Below are 16,427 nucleotides of genomic sequence, written 5' to 3' on the forward strand. Positions count from 1 at the left end.
GTCGCCACCCTGCTGTGTAATCCACAAAATATACTGGCAAACTTTTATCATGTACCGATATTATTTGAGCGCTTCTTGCTCACCTCCTTTGGTTCCTCTCTGCCACCCATTGGTTTGAAGCCTGAGTCCATTTAGGGTATGTCGCCATGACACTCTCTAGCCTGCTGCCGCTGCCTCTGCATGCCGTCCCCTATAGTGTCAGGGTCAATTATTGGATGTTTTAGATGCTATCTAGCTTAATTCTGTCACTCTGTCATGGCCATGCTGTTGCCCATAATTTTGGCATAATGGTGCGATTAAGCAGCCTCAGAGGCATCCATGCATGCTGCCCCTGCTGTTTCCTGTCAATTTCCGTGGTGTTTCCATCCTTTTCTGAGGTTCCCAGGTGTTTGGCCAAGCTTCCCTGTGCAGAGCCTTGGTCCCCTTGAAAAATGCTCGAGTCTCCCATTGACTTCAATGGGGCTCGTTATTCGAGACGAGCACTCGAGCATCGGGAAAAGTTCGTCTCGAATAACGAGTACCCGAGCATTTTAGTGCTCGCTCATCTCTAGTTACTAACTAACATTTACCATAACTCAGCTTTGTGTTGGCATCATTTTATAAGTGTCCTTTTGTTTTATTATAATGCTAGAAAGATAACAAATCAAACAGAATTCTCTCAAATTTTCAAGAACATTTTAGAATCAATTACTTTAGAGAGCATTACATTTTTATAGAGGTTTTGGAAGTTCTGTTAATAGAAACCCCCCACATATCACCCTGTTCTATTAACTTCACCCCTGAAACTATTCAAACAAAATGAAGGCTTGATTTGGAATTTACTAAAATTTATCATTAATACATTCAGTTAGCAGCAAAATTTACCCACATAAACGGAATAAAAGTAGAAAATGCATCTAAGAATATATTGTGCAGTTTTTTCCAAGTAAGGGGATACCCCATATGCCAATGTAACCCACTGTCAGGGCACATGGTGCCATCATATGAAGGAACACCATTGAGGTTTTGTAGGGCAGAATAGTTTTCAGGTGCCATGACATGTTTGTAGAGCTCCTGGAGCCACGTTCACATGTGGCATTTTGGTTGCGTTTTATAACACAATCCAAAGGCTTCACCTGCGATCACACATTGAGGTAAGATTGCATTTACTTTGCGTTTAGATAACATTTTGGAAACACAATGGGGGTCATTTATCTTATCTCTGTTTGTTTTGGCTCGTTTTTCTGTCTTGTGTTAAATGTTTTTTTTTCCAGATCTCTTTTTGAGACATTTGTTACAAATGTCGCAAAAATATTGCACAAATATCTCAATTCACTTCTTGAGTGTCTCCCAAAAAGGCGCAAAAATTGCAAAAAAAAATGTCTCAAAAAAGAAAGAAAAAACAGGAATAAAATAAAGATAAATTACCCCGATATTACCAAAATATGTGATCATGAGTGGAGCCTTTGGATTGCGTTTCCAAACTAAACCAAAATGCCACTTGTAAACGTGACCTCAGCTACCATAAACCTTCATCCCAGAGAATTTGTTAACTTTTTATCATGTAGTATAGGGGGCATATTAACCCCTTGCCACTGATGGGTTGTTACATTTTACTTTCTGTTTATGGTTCCCTACTTTCAAAAATCAACTTTTTTATTTTTCCATGTACAAAGCTGTATGAGAGCTTGTTTTCTGAAAAACAAATAGTACTTCCCAATGGCAGTATTTTATATTCCATGCCGTGTACTGGGAAGTGGAAATACAAAATGCAGTAAATTTACAGGAAAACATATTTGCGCCATATTCTTGTGGGCTCTATTTTTACATCTTTCACTGTGCATTCCAAATGGCATCTCTAATATAATCTTTTGTTTGGTACAATCACAGGGATAACAAATTTATATTGGTTGTTATAGGTTGTATTAGGTGTAGATTTTTCCAAAAATTAAAAACTTATGTACCCCAAAAAATTATTTACTTTACCATATTCTGACTCCAATAACTTTTTCATACTGTTTGCTACCATTTGGAGACACTTTTTATTATGTTTTCTATGTTTTGTGAAACGGCAAAAAAGGGTCAATTCGGACATTAGGTACCTTGCTGTCTGGCAGTGAAAAAGATGCGATTGCGGGGTGCCAGGAGGAGATGGAAGGAGCCCGCTCCCTCTGTAGGTACAACAATCCCACGGTCACAGCATTGACCACGGGATCGAACGGGTTAACAGCTGGATCGGAACTTCATTAGAATCCCTGCTTTCATAAGACAGCAAGGTCACTGCTCTTCCCGTTCAGACCTTAGGGCGCTGTCCCACATTGCGTTTTGGCTGCATTTGAAAACGCAGACAAAACCGCAACTACCGGCGCGGGCCGTGTCCGTATCGCATCTGTGTTTTTATGGAAATGCCTGCGATCGGGAGCGAACTGCCGGTGTCTTGTATTAAATAAATGCAAAACACTGGTGGCTCTTTCCCGATCGTAGGATGCGATCGGGCCACGGTCCGCACTGGTGGGTGCGGTTTTGTTTGCGTTTGCAAACGTAGCCAAAACGCAACGTGAGAAAGTGCCCTTAGGTTGGGCCGATGGAAAAACCCGTTGGGCTAGCCTAAGGCCCCTTAGTGACAGACCTATGCACCTGTATGGGTAGTCACGTAACCCGTAAGGGGTTAAGCCTCCCCCTCTACACTTTAGTTTTCCATCTTATACGTTTTTTCCATTCATTCTCCTATACATAGTTCCCTGGAATCCATTATTGTGAGTACAGCACGCGCAATGTTTAACCCCTTAACGCTCTGCGCCGTACCTCTACGGCGCAGAGGTATAAGGGATGTATGAAGAGGGCTCACGGGCTGAGTCCTCTTCATACAAAGGTGGGGGTTTTTGCAAAATGCATAAAACCCCCACCGCTAATAACCGCGGCGGCTATTAACCCCCCCGTTGCCGCCGGCAAAGTCGCCGGCGGCATTTAAAAGACGGCGGCGCGCGGGCGCCGCCATCTTTTTTTCGATCGCCACGCCCCCGAACGTCATCGGGGGGCGGCGATCGGTTGCCATGGTAGCCTCGTGTCTTCTTTTGACACGAGGCTATCTGGCAGCTGCAGATTCGTTACAATGAGCCAGTGGCTCATTGTAATGAATGTGCTGCAAAAATGCCATATATTGCAATACAGAAGTATTGCAGTATATGGTAGCAGCGATCTGACCATCTAGGGTTAATGTACCCTAGATGGTCTAAAAGATAGTGAAAAAAAAAAGAAAAAAAAAGTTTAAAAAATAAAAAAAATTAATAAAATATTAAAAGTTCAAATCACTTTCCCTAGAACGGATATAAAACATAATAAACAGTTAAAATCACAAACATATTAGGTATTGCCGCGTCCCAAAATGCCCGATCTATCAAAATATAAAAACGGTTACAGGCGGCGGTGACCTCCGCGGCGGGAAATGGCGGCCAAATGTCCGAAATGCGACTTTTACACCTTTTTACATTTGAACGTGACATTGTTGTTGGTGCCAGAAGGGCTGGTCTGAGTATTTCAGAAACTGCTGATCTGAAATGATCTGATTTGAACAAGCTCATCAAAATTGGACAGTAGAAGATTGGAAAAACGTTGCCTAGTCTGATGAGTCTCGATTTCTGCTGTGACATTCGGATTCGGATTTGGCATCAACAACATGAAAGTATGGATCCATCCTGCCTTGTATCAACGGTTCAGTCTGGTGGTGGTGTCATGGTGTGGGGAATATTTTCTTGGCACTCTTTGGGCCCCTTGGTACCAATTGAGCATCGTTGCAACGCCACAGCCTACCTGAGTATTGTTGCTAACCATGTCCATCCCTTTATGACCACAATGTACCCATCATCTGATGGCTGAGTAATGCTTCCAGCACCTTGTTGAATCTATGCCACGAAGAATTGAGGCAGTTCTGAAGGCAAAAGGGGGTCCAACCCGTTACCAGCATGGTGTACCTAATAAAGTGGCCGGTGAGTGTATATGCACACCTTAGCAAGCTGTACAATAATTTACTTGTGCAGCACCGTGCTTTCACTATACAGTTCAAAATCGCTGCCTCAGAGACAATAGGGCACTGCTTTTATGTGTATACAATAGCGCTCTTCATACATTGTTTCCCAGTACTGAACCAACGGTTACTCTGACTGGCTAGCCGGTGTTTTGCATTAAAGTAAAGCAAAACACCGGCGGCTTGTTCCAGATCACAGGCGATTCCATAGAAACACTGATGCGATTGGGCCACGGCCTACCCCTGTCGGAGCGGTCTGGTCTGCATTTGAGTTTGCAAACACAGCCAAAACGCAACATGGGACAGCGTCCTTAATGACAGCTTGGCTAGCCAATCAGAATAACCGTTGGTTCAGTACTGGGAAACAATGTATCTCAATTATTTATAGATGCTAATAACAGTTGTTTACAATCAGATGACAAGCGCTGTCAGTAATGATTTCATGAATTCATATTGGACTGGTGTAATTAGTGGTGGTGTATAACAGACACACTAAAGGAACGCTTTTCCAAACAACAAACAGCAGTGGAAAATCTTTTCCAGCTGGAAAGTAAAGAAGAAGAAAAGGACAATGACATCACAGTGACACTTAGGGAATTTAAGGACCTATCAGTAAAACAAGTTCAAGCGTGGCAGACTAAAACACACTACAACAATACCTCTCCCAAAATCTGAGGGTGTCCTTATTCCCGAATTATGAACTGAGTACGATAGACTTAAACAAAGGTGGGAAAGGGTGTTGAAGGATTGCTCTTGGTCTATGATGCAAATACTAATCGAAGACAGATAACAGAACCTTACTAAATTAGAGACATAAATAACAAATATCTCCCAACAGCTGGAAAAATTTAAGGTTATTGAAACATCTGAAACAAAATTTCAGGGTACACTTTCTCAGATAAGAGAATAAAATTAAAGAGAAAAATAGACATAAATACATACAGGATCAGAGGGACTTCAGGTCTGGGGATATCTATAACTGGGAGACTGGAGTGACAAATTCCAGTTTCTCAAAAAGAAGGAATAAAAGACCACAATGGGTAGCCAGAGATACTGGTTCAGAACTCAGTGACTCTTTTGCCTGTGATACAGTAGTGGAAATTGATTCAACCAACCCTAGTAGTAGTCCGGGTAGTCTAATCTAATCTTTTTTTAAGAGACAGACAGAGATGGGGGTTCGGAAACAAAGGGGCAAAAACTCAAACCTGGACAGGACGGGATAGAAAAAATATGATCAGGACAATCCGATAGTTCAATGCAAATTATTAATCTTTCCCACCATGCCCTGACAGGGGCTCAGGGCTCTATCCTTAAAAAGGGTTTTAACTTTTGCATTACCACACGCCTAAAGAAATTTGAAATGATTAAAAATGTACATCTCTTTGGGAGAAAGTTGATTTATAGGAAAATGTTTCTTGGCAAAGAATCTAAATCCATCAGAAAAAATCCCAGGGGAGCCGCAGGCGCTATGGGCGAGACACTAGAGGATGAAACTCTGCATTCTTGAAGAACTAGAAACAGAGAATTTAATTACTTCTATATCAGAACAGTATGTGAACCACTCAGAGTCCACAAATATTCCCAACCCAAAATTGAGAACGAAGTTGAAAACCATGCCTTCATTCTACTCCTGTCCTCCGGTTAAGATTTTCATTGACATGGTGTTGCAGGACATTGAACAACTAGGAAACCAGGCCCGTCCTGCTAACATCACAAGAGAGGAGCATCAGGCTTTGGAGGAATTAAGAAAATGGGAGGTTGTGGTTTTATGGTTTTTAAACAATCAGACAAGGGGGAATATTGGGATCTGGCCACAGGATTTATAAATCAGGGAGGCTAAGAAACAACTCCATAACAAACAATGTTATAGACTGTGGAGTGGTCATACAAGGGAATTCTTGATAGAATATCAAGCCCTTTTGGAAAAGGGATGGCATGACAGAGCCATATCATGACAGGAGAAGGAATTTCTTACTCCACCTGAGCCGGCACACAGACCACTACCTAGTTTCAGATCGGACTTGACAAAGGTCGAATGAGACCGAAACGTCGTTAAGAATAACCTATGATCTGTTATTTCAGTATATGATTTGTATAAACCTTTTTTGGTGGAGCTGCAAATATTGAATATATACATTAAAAGATGAAAGCTAGAGATGAGCGAACATGCTCGTCCGAGCTTGATGCTCGATCGAGCATTAGGGTACTCGAAACTGCTCGTTGCTCGGACGAATACTTCGCCCGCTCGAGAAAATGGCAGCTCCCGCCGTTTTGCTTTTTGGCGGCCAGAAACAGAGCCAATCACAAGCCAGGAGACTCTGCACTCCACCCAGCATGACGTGGTACCCTTACACGTCGATAGCAGTGGTTGGCTGGCCAGATCAGGTGACCCTGGGATAGACTAGCCGCTGCCCGCGCTGCTCGGATCATTCTGTGTCTGGATGCCGCTAGGGAGAGAGCTGCTGCTGGTCAGGGAAAGCGTTAGGGTGTTCTATTAGCTTACTGTTAGGCAGGAGTGATTCTCCAAGAACCCAACAGCCCTTCTTAGGGCTACAATAACGTTCTACTTTTTTTTTTTTTTATTTGCATCTAGTACCATTTTGTGAGGAATTAGCAGGGGGACTTGCTACCGTTGTGTTAAGCTCTTAGTGGCACACATATCCACCTCAAACACCAAAGTGGGAAAATTTAGTAGGGGTTGGATTTCAATTAGGCACAGTCTGCCATTTGTCCTTTTTTATTTTACGTTTATTTTGTTTAATAACTCAGCGTCATCTCATCTGGCATAGTAGTGTGCTTTCATACTTGGCTAGAAAATAGCCATAGGAGAATCCAAACGGCTTACTTACGCCTACAGTAGCGTTATATATTTGATTTCTGGTTGATCTGCTGGTGGCTGTACTTGCTGCAGTGCATCTACTAGCCAATTGTGAGCAATTTGTAGTGAGACTTGCGACCGCTGTGTTTTGCGCTTAGTGACGCACATATCCATTGCAAAGACCGAAGTGGGAAAATTTAGTAGGGGTTGGATTTCAATTAGGCACAGTCTGCCATTTGTCCTTTTTTATTTTACGTTTATTTTGTTTAATAACTCAGTGTCATCTCATCTGGCATAGTAGTGTGCTTTCATACTTGGCTAGAAAATAGCCATAGGAGAATCCAAACGGCTTACTTACGCCTACAGTAGCGTTATATATTTGATTTCTGGTTGATCTGATGGTGGCTGTACTTGCTGCAGTGCATCTACTAGCCAATTGTGAGCAATTTGTAGTGAGACTTGCGACCGCTGTGTTTTGCGCTTAGTGACGCACACATCCATTGCAAAGACCGAAGTGGGAAAATTTAGTAGGGGTTGGATTTCAATTAGGCACAGTCTGCCATTTGTCCTTTTTTATTTTACGTTTATTTTGTTTAATAACTCAGTGTCATCTCATCTGGCATAGTAGTGTGCTTTCATACTTGGCTAGAAAATAGCCATAGGAGAATCCAAACGGCTTACTTACGCCTACAGTAGCGTTATATATTTGATTTCTGGTTGATCTGCTGGTGGCTGTACTTGCTGCAGTGCATCTACTAGCCAATTGTGAGCAATTTGTAGTGAGACTTGCGACCGCTGTGTTTTGCGCTTAGTGACGCACATATCCATTGCAAAGACCGAAGTGGGAAAATTTAGTAGGGGTTGGATTTCAATTAGGCACAGTCTGCCATTTGTCCTTTTTTATTTTACGTTTATTTTGTTTAATAACTCAGCGTCATCTCATCTGGCATAGTAGTGTGCTTTCATACTTGGCTAGAAAATAGCCATAGGAGAATCCAAACGGCTTACTTACGCCTACAGTAGCGTTATATATTTGATTTCTGGTTGATCTGCTGGTGGCTGTACTTGCTGCAGTGCATCTACTAGCCAATTGTGAGCAATTTGTAGTGAGACTTGCGACCGCTGTGTTTTGCGCTTAGTGACGCACATATCCATTGCAAAGACCGAAGTGGGAAAATTTAGTAGGGGTTGGATTTCAATTAGGCACAGTCTGCCATTTGTCCTTTTTTATTTTACGTTTATTTTGTTTAATAACTCAGTGTCATCTCATCTGGCATAGTAGTGTGCTTTCATACTTGGCTAGAAAATAGCCATAGGAGAATCCAAACGGCTTACTTACGCCTACAGTAGCGTTATATATTTGATTTCTGGTTGATCTGCTGGTGGCTGTACTTGCTGCAGTGCATCTACTAGCCAATTGTGAGCAATTTGTAGTGAGACTTGCGACCGCTGTGTTTTGCGCTTAGTGACGCACACATCCATTGCAAAGACCGAAGTGGGAAAATTTAGTAGGGGTTGGATTTCAATTAGGCACAGTCTGCCATTTGTCCTTTTTTATTTTACGTTTATTTTGTTTAATAACTCAGTGTCATCTCATCTGGCATAGTAGTGTGCTTTCATACTTGGCTAGAAAATAGCCATAGGAGAATCCAAATGGCTTACTTACGCCTACAGTAGCGTTATATATTTGATTTCTGGTTGATCTGCTGGTGGCTGTACTTGCTGCAGTGCATCTACTAGCCAATTGTGAGCAATTTGTAGTGAGACTTGCGACCGCTGTGTTTTGCGCTTAGTGACGCACATATCCATTGCAAAGACCGAAGTGGGAAAATTTAGTAGGGGTTGGATTTCAATTAGGCACAGTCTGCCATTTGTCCTTTTTTATTTTACGTTTATTTTGTTTAATAACTCAGTGTCATCTCATCTGGCATAGTAGTGTGCTTTCATACTTGGCTAGAAAATAGCCATAGGAGAATCCAAACGGCTTACTTACGCCTACAGTAGTGTTATATATTTGATTTCTAGTTGATCTGCTGGTGGCTGTACTTGCTGCAGTGCATCTACTAGCCAATTGTGAGCAATTTGTAGTGAGACTTGCGACCGCTGTGTTTTGCGCTTAGTGACGCACATACCATTGCAAAGACCGAAGTGGGAAAATTTAGTAGGGGTTGGATTTCAATTAGGCACAGTCTGCCATTTGTCCTTTTTTATTTTACGTTTATTTTGTTTAATAACTCAGTGTCATCTCATCTGGCATAGTAGTGTGCTTTCATACTTGGCTAGAAAATAGCCATAGCAATAGGATAGCATCGTTTGGTTTTAAAAACTCAAAAACACAAAAAAAAACAAAAAACACAAAAAAAAGTTAAAAAAAAATTAAAGTTATAACTCTCATTTTAAAAATGTTTAACCCGAGGGCTAGGGGTAGAGGACGAGGGCGGGGACGTGGGCGTCCAACTACTGCAGGGGTCAGAGGCCGTGGTCCTGGCCGGGGTGAGACACCACCTGCTTATGAGGGAGCAGGGGAACGCCGCAGAGCTACACTCCCTAGGTTCATGTCTGAAGTTACTGGGACTCGTGGTAGAGCACTGTTGATGCCAGAACAGTGCGAACAGGTGATGTCGTGGATTGCTGACAATGCTTCGAGCAATTTGTCCACCAGTCAGTCTTCCACGCAGTCCACCCATGTCACCGAAATCGCCACTCCTCCAGCTCCTGCACCTCAGCCTCCTCCCCCCCAGTCTGCCCCCTCCCAGGAAAATTTGGCATTTGAACCGGCATACTCTGAGGAACTGTTTTCTGGACCCTTCCCACAGTCACAAACCACTTGTCCGGTTGCTGCTGAGCAATTTTCCGATGCCCAGGTTTTCCACCAGTCACAGTCTGTGGGTGATGATGACCTTCTTGACGTAGTGGAAGTGTGTAAAGAGGTGTCCGACGATGAGGAGACACGGTTGTCAGACAGTGGGGAAGTTGTTGTCAGGGCAGGAAGTCCGAGGGGGGAGCAGACTGAGGGATCGGAGGATGATGAGGTGACAGACCCAAGCTGGGTTGAGAGGCCGGGTGAACACAGTGCTTCTGAGACGGAGGAGAGTTCTCGACCAGAACAGGTTGGAAGAGGCAGTGGTGGGGCCAGACGGAGAGGCAGGGCCAGAGCTGGTGCATCAGCGCCAAATGTGTCAACTAGTGAAGCTCCCGTGGCGAGGGCTCTTGCGGCGAGGGCTAGATTTTCAGAAGTCTGGAGGTTCTTTAAGGAAACACCGGATGACCGACGGACTGTGGTGTGCAACATTTGCCAAACCAGGCTCAGCAGGGGTTCCACCACTACTAGCTTAACTACCACCAGTATGCGCAGGCATATGAATGCTAAACACCCCACTCAGTGGCAACAAGCCCGTTCACCTCCGGCCGTGCACACCACTGCTCCTTCCCCTGTGTCAGCTGATAGTCAGCCCCCTGCCCAGGACCCTGCCACACAAACCCCATCGTCGCCTCCACGATCCTCCACAGCATCCACCAGCGTTCAGCTCTCCATACCCCAGACGCTGGAGCGGAAACGCAAATATAGTGCAACCCACCCGCACGCCCAAGCCCTTAATGTGCACATCTCCAGATTGCTTATCCTGGAGATGCTGCCCTATAGGCTAGTAGAGACCGAGGCCTTTCGCAACCTCATGGCGGCGGCCGCCCCTCGGTATTCGGTCCCCAGCCGCCACTACTTTTCCCGATGTGCCGTCCCAGCCCTGCACCAGCACGTGTCAGACAACATCATCCGTGCCCTGACCAACGCCGTTTCTGACAAGGTCCACCTGACCACGGACACGTGGACGAGTGCTGCCGGGCAGGGCCACTATATATCGCTGACGGCACATTGGGTTAACTTGGTGGAGGCTGGGAGCGAGTCTGACCCTGCGGCTGGTCATATACTGCCGACGCCGAGGATTGCGGGGCCTACCTCGGTCCAGGTGTTTCAGGCCTACTATGCCTCCTCCTCCTCCCACCCCTCCTCCACCTCCTCCTCCGAACTACCATCCGTGGGCACGGCGCCATCAGTCGGTAGCTCTAGGCACAGCAGCAGTGCCGTCGCTAAGCGACAGCAGGCGGTGCTCAAACTGCTGAGCCTAGGCGATAAAAGGCACACCGCCCAAGAGCTATTACAGCATATATAAGAAACAAACCAAGGTGGTGTGTAACACGGTTCATATAATCCACTACATCTCGTAGTAAGTAATCAAATTTTATTTCACAACATTATTGTACAACAGAACACCATAAAAACATTTAAAAACACGTTCCCATCGACGTGTGAAGTCAGGGTATGGTTCCGATACAACCAAAAAAGTACAACCCTACCACACTCTCCCTTAACAAAATCTAGTGGCAAGTAGATGATTTATATAACGATAATCCCATGTTCAAATGCCAGTGGAGAATACATAGTTTAAATCTATATCAAAGCCAAAGCTCAAATAGCCCAAAATTTGCAGACACTGACATTAAAATACACATAATATGTTACATACTGACTTGCCAAAGAGAGTAGTGTGGGACTGAAAATGCCCCACGCGTATCGCCACAAAAGTGGCTTCCTCAGGGGTGCTGTGGTGTAACAATTGTGCATCCCATATATAGGGTCAGTAATTAGCGTTTACCTTCTAATCATGTGGCGTGCATAGCTAATTACTGACCCTATATATGGGATGCACAATTGTTACACCACAGCACCCCTGAGGAAGCCACTTTTGTGGCGATACGCGTGGGGCATTTTCAGTCCCACACTACTCTCTTTGGCAAGTCAGTATGTAACATATTGGGGCAAATTTACTTACCCGGCCCATTCGCGATCCAGCGGCGCGTTCTCTGCTCTGGATTCGGGTCCGGCCGGGATTCATGAAGGCAGTTCCTCCGCCGTCCACCAGGTGGCGCTGCTGCGCTGAAAATCATCTCCACGCGCCGGAATGCACCACCTCGGACCAGGTGAAGGTAAGCGGTCACCAAGCGACACTTTTTCGGTTTTTAAATGCGGCGGTTTTTCCGAATACGTCGGGTTTTCGTTCGGCCACGCCCCCCGATTTCCGTCGCGCGCATGCCGGCGCCGATGCGCCACAATCCGATCGCGTGCGACACAATCCCGGGGCAATTCAGGTACAATCGGCGCAAATCGGAAATATTCGGGTAACACGTCGGGAAAACGCGATTCGGGCCCTTAGTAAATGACCCCCATTATGTGTATTTTAATGTCAGTGTCTGCAAATTTTGGGCTATTTGAGCTTTGGCTTTGATATAGATTTAAACTATGTATTCTCCACTGGCATTTGAACATGGGATTATCGTTATATAAATCATCTACTTGCCACTAGATTTTGTTAAGGGAGAGTGTGGTAGGGTTGTACTTTTTTGGTTGTATCGGAACCATACCCTGACTTCACACGTCGATGGGAACGTGTTTTTAAATGTTTTTATGGTGTTCTGTTGTACAATAATGTTGTGAAATAAAATTTGATTACTTACTACGAGATGTAGTGGATTATATGAACCGTGTTACACACCACCTTGGTTTGTTTCTTATATATGCTATATTTATGGTGTGGGTTCCTATCTATAGGGACCAAATGATGGTACTTGCCATCTTGTAGATTCAAGAGCTATTACAGGGCATCACGGCGCAGACTGATCTGTGGCTGGCACCGCTGAACCTGAAGCCAGGCATGGTTGTGTGTGACAACGGCCGTAACCTGGTGGCGGCTCTGCAACTCGGCAGACTGACACATGTGCCATGCCTGGCCCATGTGTTAAATCTGATAGTTCAGCGTTTCCTCAAGACATACCCCAATCTGTCTGATTTGCTCACGAAGGTGCGCCGCATCTGTGCGCATTTCAGGAAGTCCAGCACAGATGCTGCCACTCTCAGGGCAGCGCAGCGCCGCCTCCAACTGCCCGCTCACCGACTGTTGTGCGACGTGCCCACGAGGTGGAATTCAACACTGACCATGTTATCCAGAGTTTACCAGCAGCGCCGAGCGATTGTAGACTGCCAGATGTCAACTTCCACCAGAACTGGTAGTCAGGTCAGTCAGCTTCCTCAAGTCTACAATGAGGAGTGGACGTGGATGTCTGATATCTGTCAGGTGCTGAGTAACTTTGAGGAGTCAACACAGATGGTCAGTGGCGATGCCGCCATCATCAGCCTCACCATCCCGCTGCTTGGCCTGTTGAAAAACTCTCTGATCAGCATGAAGTCGGAAGCTTTGCGCTCGTCACAAGAGACGGGGGAAGAAGATTCCCTTGTTGATAGCCAAAGCACCCTCAGGTCTGTTTCTCAGCGCATATCGGAGGAGGTGGAGGTGGAGGAGGATGAGGAGAATGTTGGCGAGACACAAGAGGGGACCATTGTTGAGTCCTTCACTGTTCAGCGTGTATGGGCAGAAGAAGAGGAGTTGGAGGAGTTGTAGGAGGAGGAAATGGACAGTCAGGCAAGTGAGGGGAGTGAATTCTTACGCGTTGGTACTCTGGCGCATATGGCAGATTTCATGCTAGGCTGCCTATCCCGTGACCCTCGCGTTCAAAGAATTTATTCCAGCACCGATTACTGGGTGTTCACTCTCCTGGACCCACGGTACAAGCAAAATCTTTCCACTCTCATCCCTGCAGAGGAAAGGAGTGTGAGAATGTATGAATACCAGCAGGCCCTGGTGCACAAGCTGAAACAGTATTTCCCTTCTGACAGCGCTAGCGGCAGAGTGCGTAGTTCTGCGGGACAAGTAGCGAGGGAGAGTAGGCGAGCAGGCAGCTTGTCCAGCACTGGCAAGGGTACGCTTTACAAGGCTTTTGCCAGCTTTATGTCACCCCAGCAAGACACTGTCACCTGTCCCCAGTCTCGGCAGAGTAGGGCTGATCTTTACAGAAAGATGGTGAGGGAGTACGTAGCTGACCATACCATCGTCCTAAATGATCACACAGCTCCCTACAACTACTGGGTTTCAAAGCTGGACATGTGGCACGAACTGGCGCTGTACGCCTTGGAGGTTCTTGCCTGCCCTGCCGCTAGCGTCTTGTCCGAGCGGGTTTTCAGTGCAGCTGGTGGCATCATCACCGATAAGCGTACACGCCTGTCGACTGACAGCGCTGACAGGCTGACGCTTATTAAGATGAATAAAGCCTGGATTTCTCATAATTTCCAATCTCCACCAGGTGAAGGAAGCTCAACCTGAATAATTGATCCACTCCTCCTACTCCTCATTTTCCTCCTTCTCCCCCTCTTTGTACAGTAAAGCAGAGGAAACTGGCTATTTTTTGACAGGGCCCACTGGCTCTAGCTATAGTACTTTATGCATTTAATTTTTCTGGAGGGCCACCTACCCGGTCCTCTGTTTTAAACAATTTTTGGGAGTGCCACATACAGGCACTCAATCTATTCAATTTTTCTGGAGGGCCACCTACCCGGTCCTCTGTTTTAAACAATTTTTGGGAGTGCCACATACAGGCACTCAATCTATTCAATTTTTCTGGAGGGCCACCTACCTGCTCCTCTGGTTTGAAAATTTTTTTGGACTGCCACATACAGGCACTCAATCTATTCCATTTTACTGGAGGGCCACCTACCTGCTTCTCTGGTTTGAAAAATTTTTGGGACTGCCACATACAGGCACTATCCAAATTAAATTGTCTCCATAGCAGCCTCCACACGTTGTCTCCATTGCTACCTCCAAAAGTCGTCCATATAGCTGCCTCCATACATCGTCCCTTTATCAAACGAGGTGTGTCAGGCAGAAATTTGGGTTGTTTTCATGGATTCCACATCAAAGTTGTTAACTTTGTCGCCACCCTGCTGTGTTATCCACAAAATATACTGGCAAACTTTTATCGTTTACCAATATTATTTCAGCGCTTCTTGCGCATCTGTTTACATTCCCCTCACCCGCCATATCCCAAACTTATAAGAACGCTACTACACTTAACTTGGTGCAGGCTGGGACCGAGTCTGACCCTGGGGCTGGTCATATACTGCCGACGCAGAGAATTGCGGGGCCTACCTCGGTCCAGGTCTCAAAGGCCTACTATACCTCCTCCCAACCCTCCTCCACCTCCTCCTCCTCCGAATTACCATCCGTGGGCATGGCGCCATCAGTCGGTAGCTCTAGGCACAGCAGCAGTGCCGTCGCTAAGCGACAGCAGGCGGTGCTCAAACTGCTGAGCCTAGGCGATAAAAGGCACACCGCCCAAGAGCTATTACAGGGCATTCCACATCAAACTTGTTAACTTTGTCGCCACCCTGCTGTGTAATCCACAAAATATACTTGCAAACTTTTATCATTTACCGATATTATTTCAGCGCTTCTTGCGCATCTGTTTACATTCCCCTCACCCGGCATATCCTAAACTTATAAGAACGCTACTACACTTGATCTTATACAAAAGGTTCTTAGAAGTGCTGTTTGGGGAGTAGCCTAGAGACAGGGGCTTGGATTGGCGAAAGCTCGCCTGGCAGCGGAGCGCCAGCTCCATGCCAAGATCCAACTAACATAGTTTTAACTGCAGCACCTTTAATCTACTACTAGTTCACTGCCTCCATATATGGTCCCCTTACCAAACGAGCTGTGTCAGGCAGAATTTTGGGTTGTTTTCATGGCTTCCATGTTAACTTTGTCGCCACCCTGCTGTGTAATCCACAAAATATACTGGCAAACTTTTATCATGTACCGATATTATTTGAGCGCTTCTTGCTCACCTCCTTTGGTTCCTCTCTGCCACCCATTGGTTTGAAGCCTGAGTCCATTTAGGGTATGTCGCCATGCCACTCTCTAGCCTGCCGCTGCTGCTGCTGCCTCTGCATGCCGTCCCCTATAGTGTCAGGGTCAATTATTGGATGTTTTAGATGCTATCTAGCTTCATTCTGTCACTCTTTCATGGCCATGCTGTTGCCCATAATTTTGGCATAATGGTGCGTTTAAGCAGCCTCAGAGGCATCCATGCATGCTGCCCCTGCTGTTTCCTGTCCATTTCCGTGGTGTTTCCATCCTTTTCTGAGGTTCCCAGGTGTTTGGCCAAGCTTCCCTGTGCAGAGCCTTGGTCCCCTTGAAAAATGCTCGAGTCTCCCATTGACTTCAATGGGGTTCGTTATTCGAGACGAGCACTCGAGCATCGGGAAAAGTTCGTCTCGAATAACGAGTACCCGAGCATTTTAGTGTTCGCTCATCTCTAATGAAAGCATAAAAACCAACTCAGGATGTGTGCTACGTTTTCCTTCTCTATATATTGGGACTGAGCACCCGACATAAGCACCATCCGCACTTTATCAGGAGTGCGGTACCCCTGTTTCCCAAAAAAAATCAGGAGAAGGAATTTCTGTCGGCCAGGCACCCAAGGGTTGCACCATTTTACATATTGCCTAAGGTACACAAAACCTGCACAATCCGCCTAGCAGACCTATTTGGGCAGATTTATCAAGTGTCTGAAAGTCAGAATATTTCCAGTTGCCCATGGCAACCAATCACAGCTCCCCTTTAAAATATTCATGAGCACTGGTAAAGTGAAAGCTGAACTGTGATTGGTTGCCATGGGCAACTGGAAATATTCTGACTTTCAGACTCTTGATAAATCTGCCCC

Source organism: Engystomops pustulosus, chromosome 7, assembly GCF_040894005.1.
Source record: "Engystomops pustulosus chromosome 7, aEngPut4.maternal, whole genome shotgun sequence".
Lineage (NCBI taxonomy): Eukaryota > Metazoa > Chordata > Amphibia > Anura > Leptodactylidae > Engystomops > Engystomops pustulosus.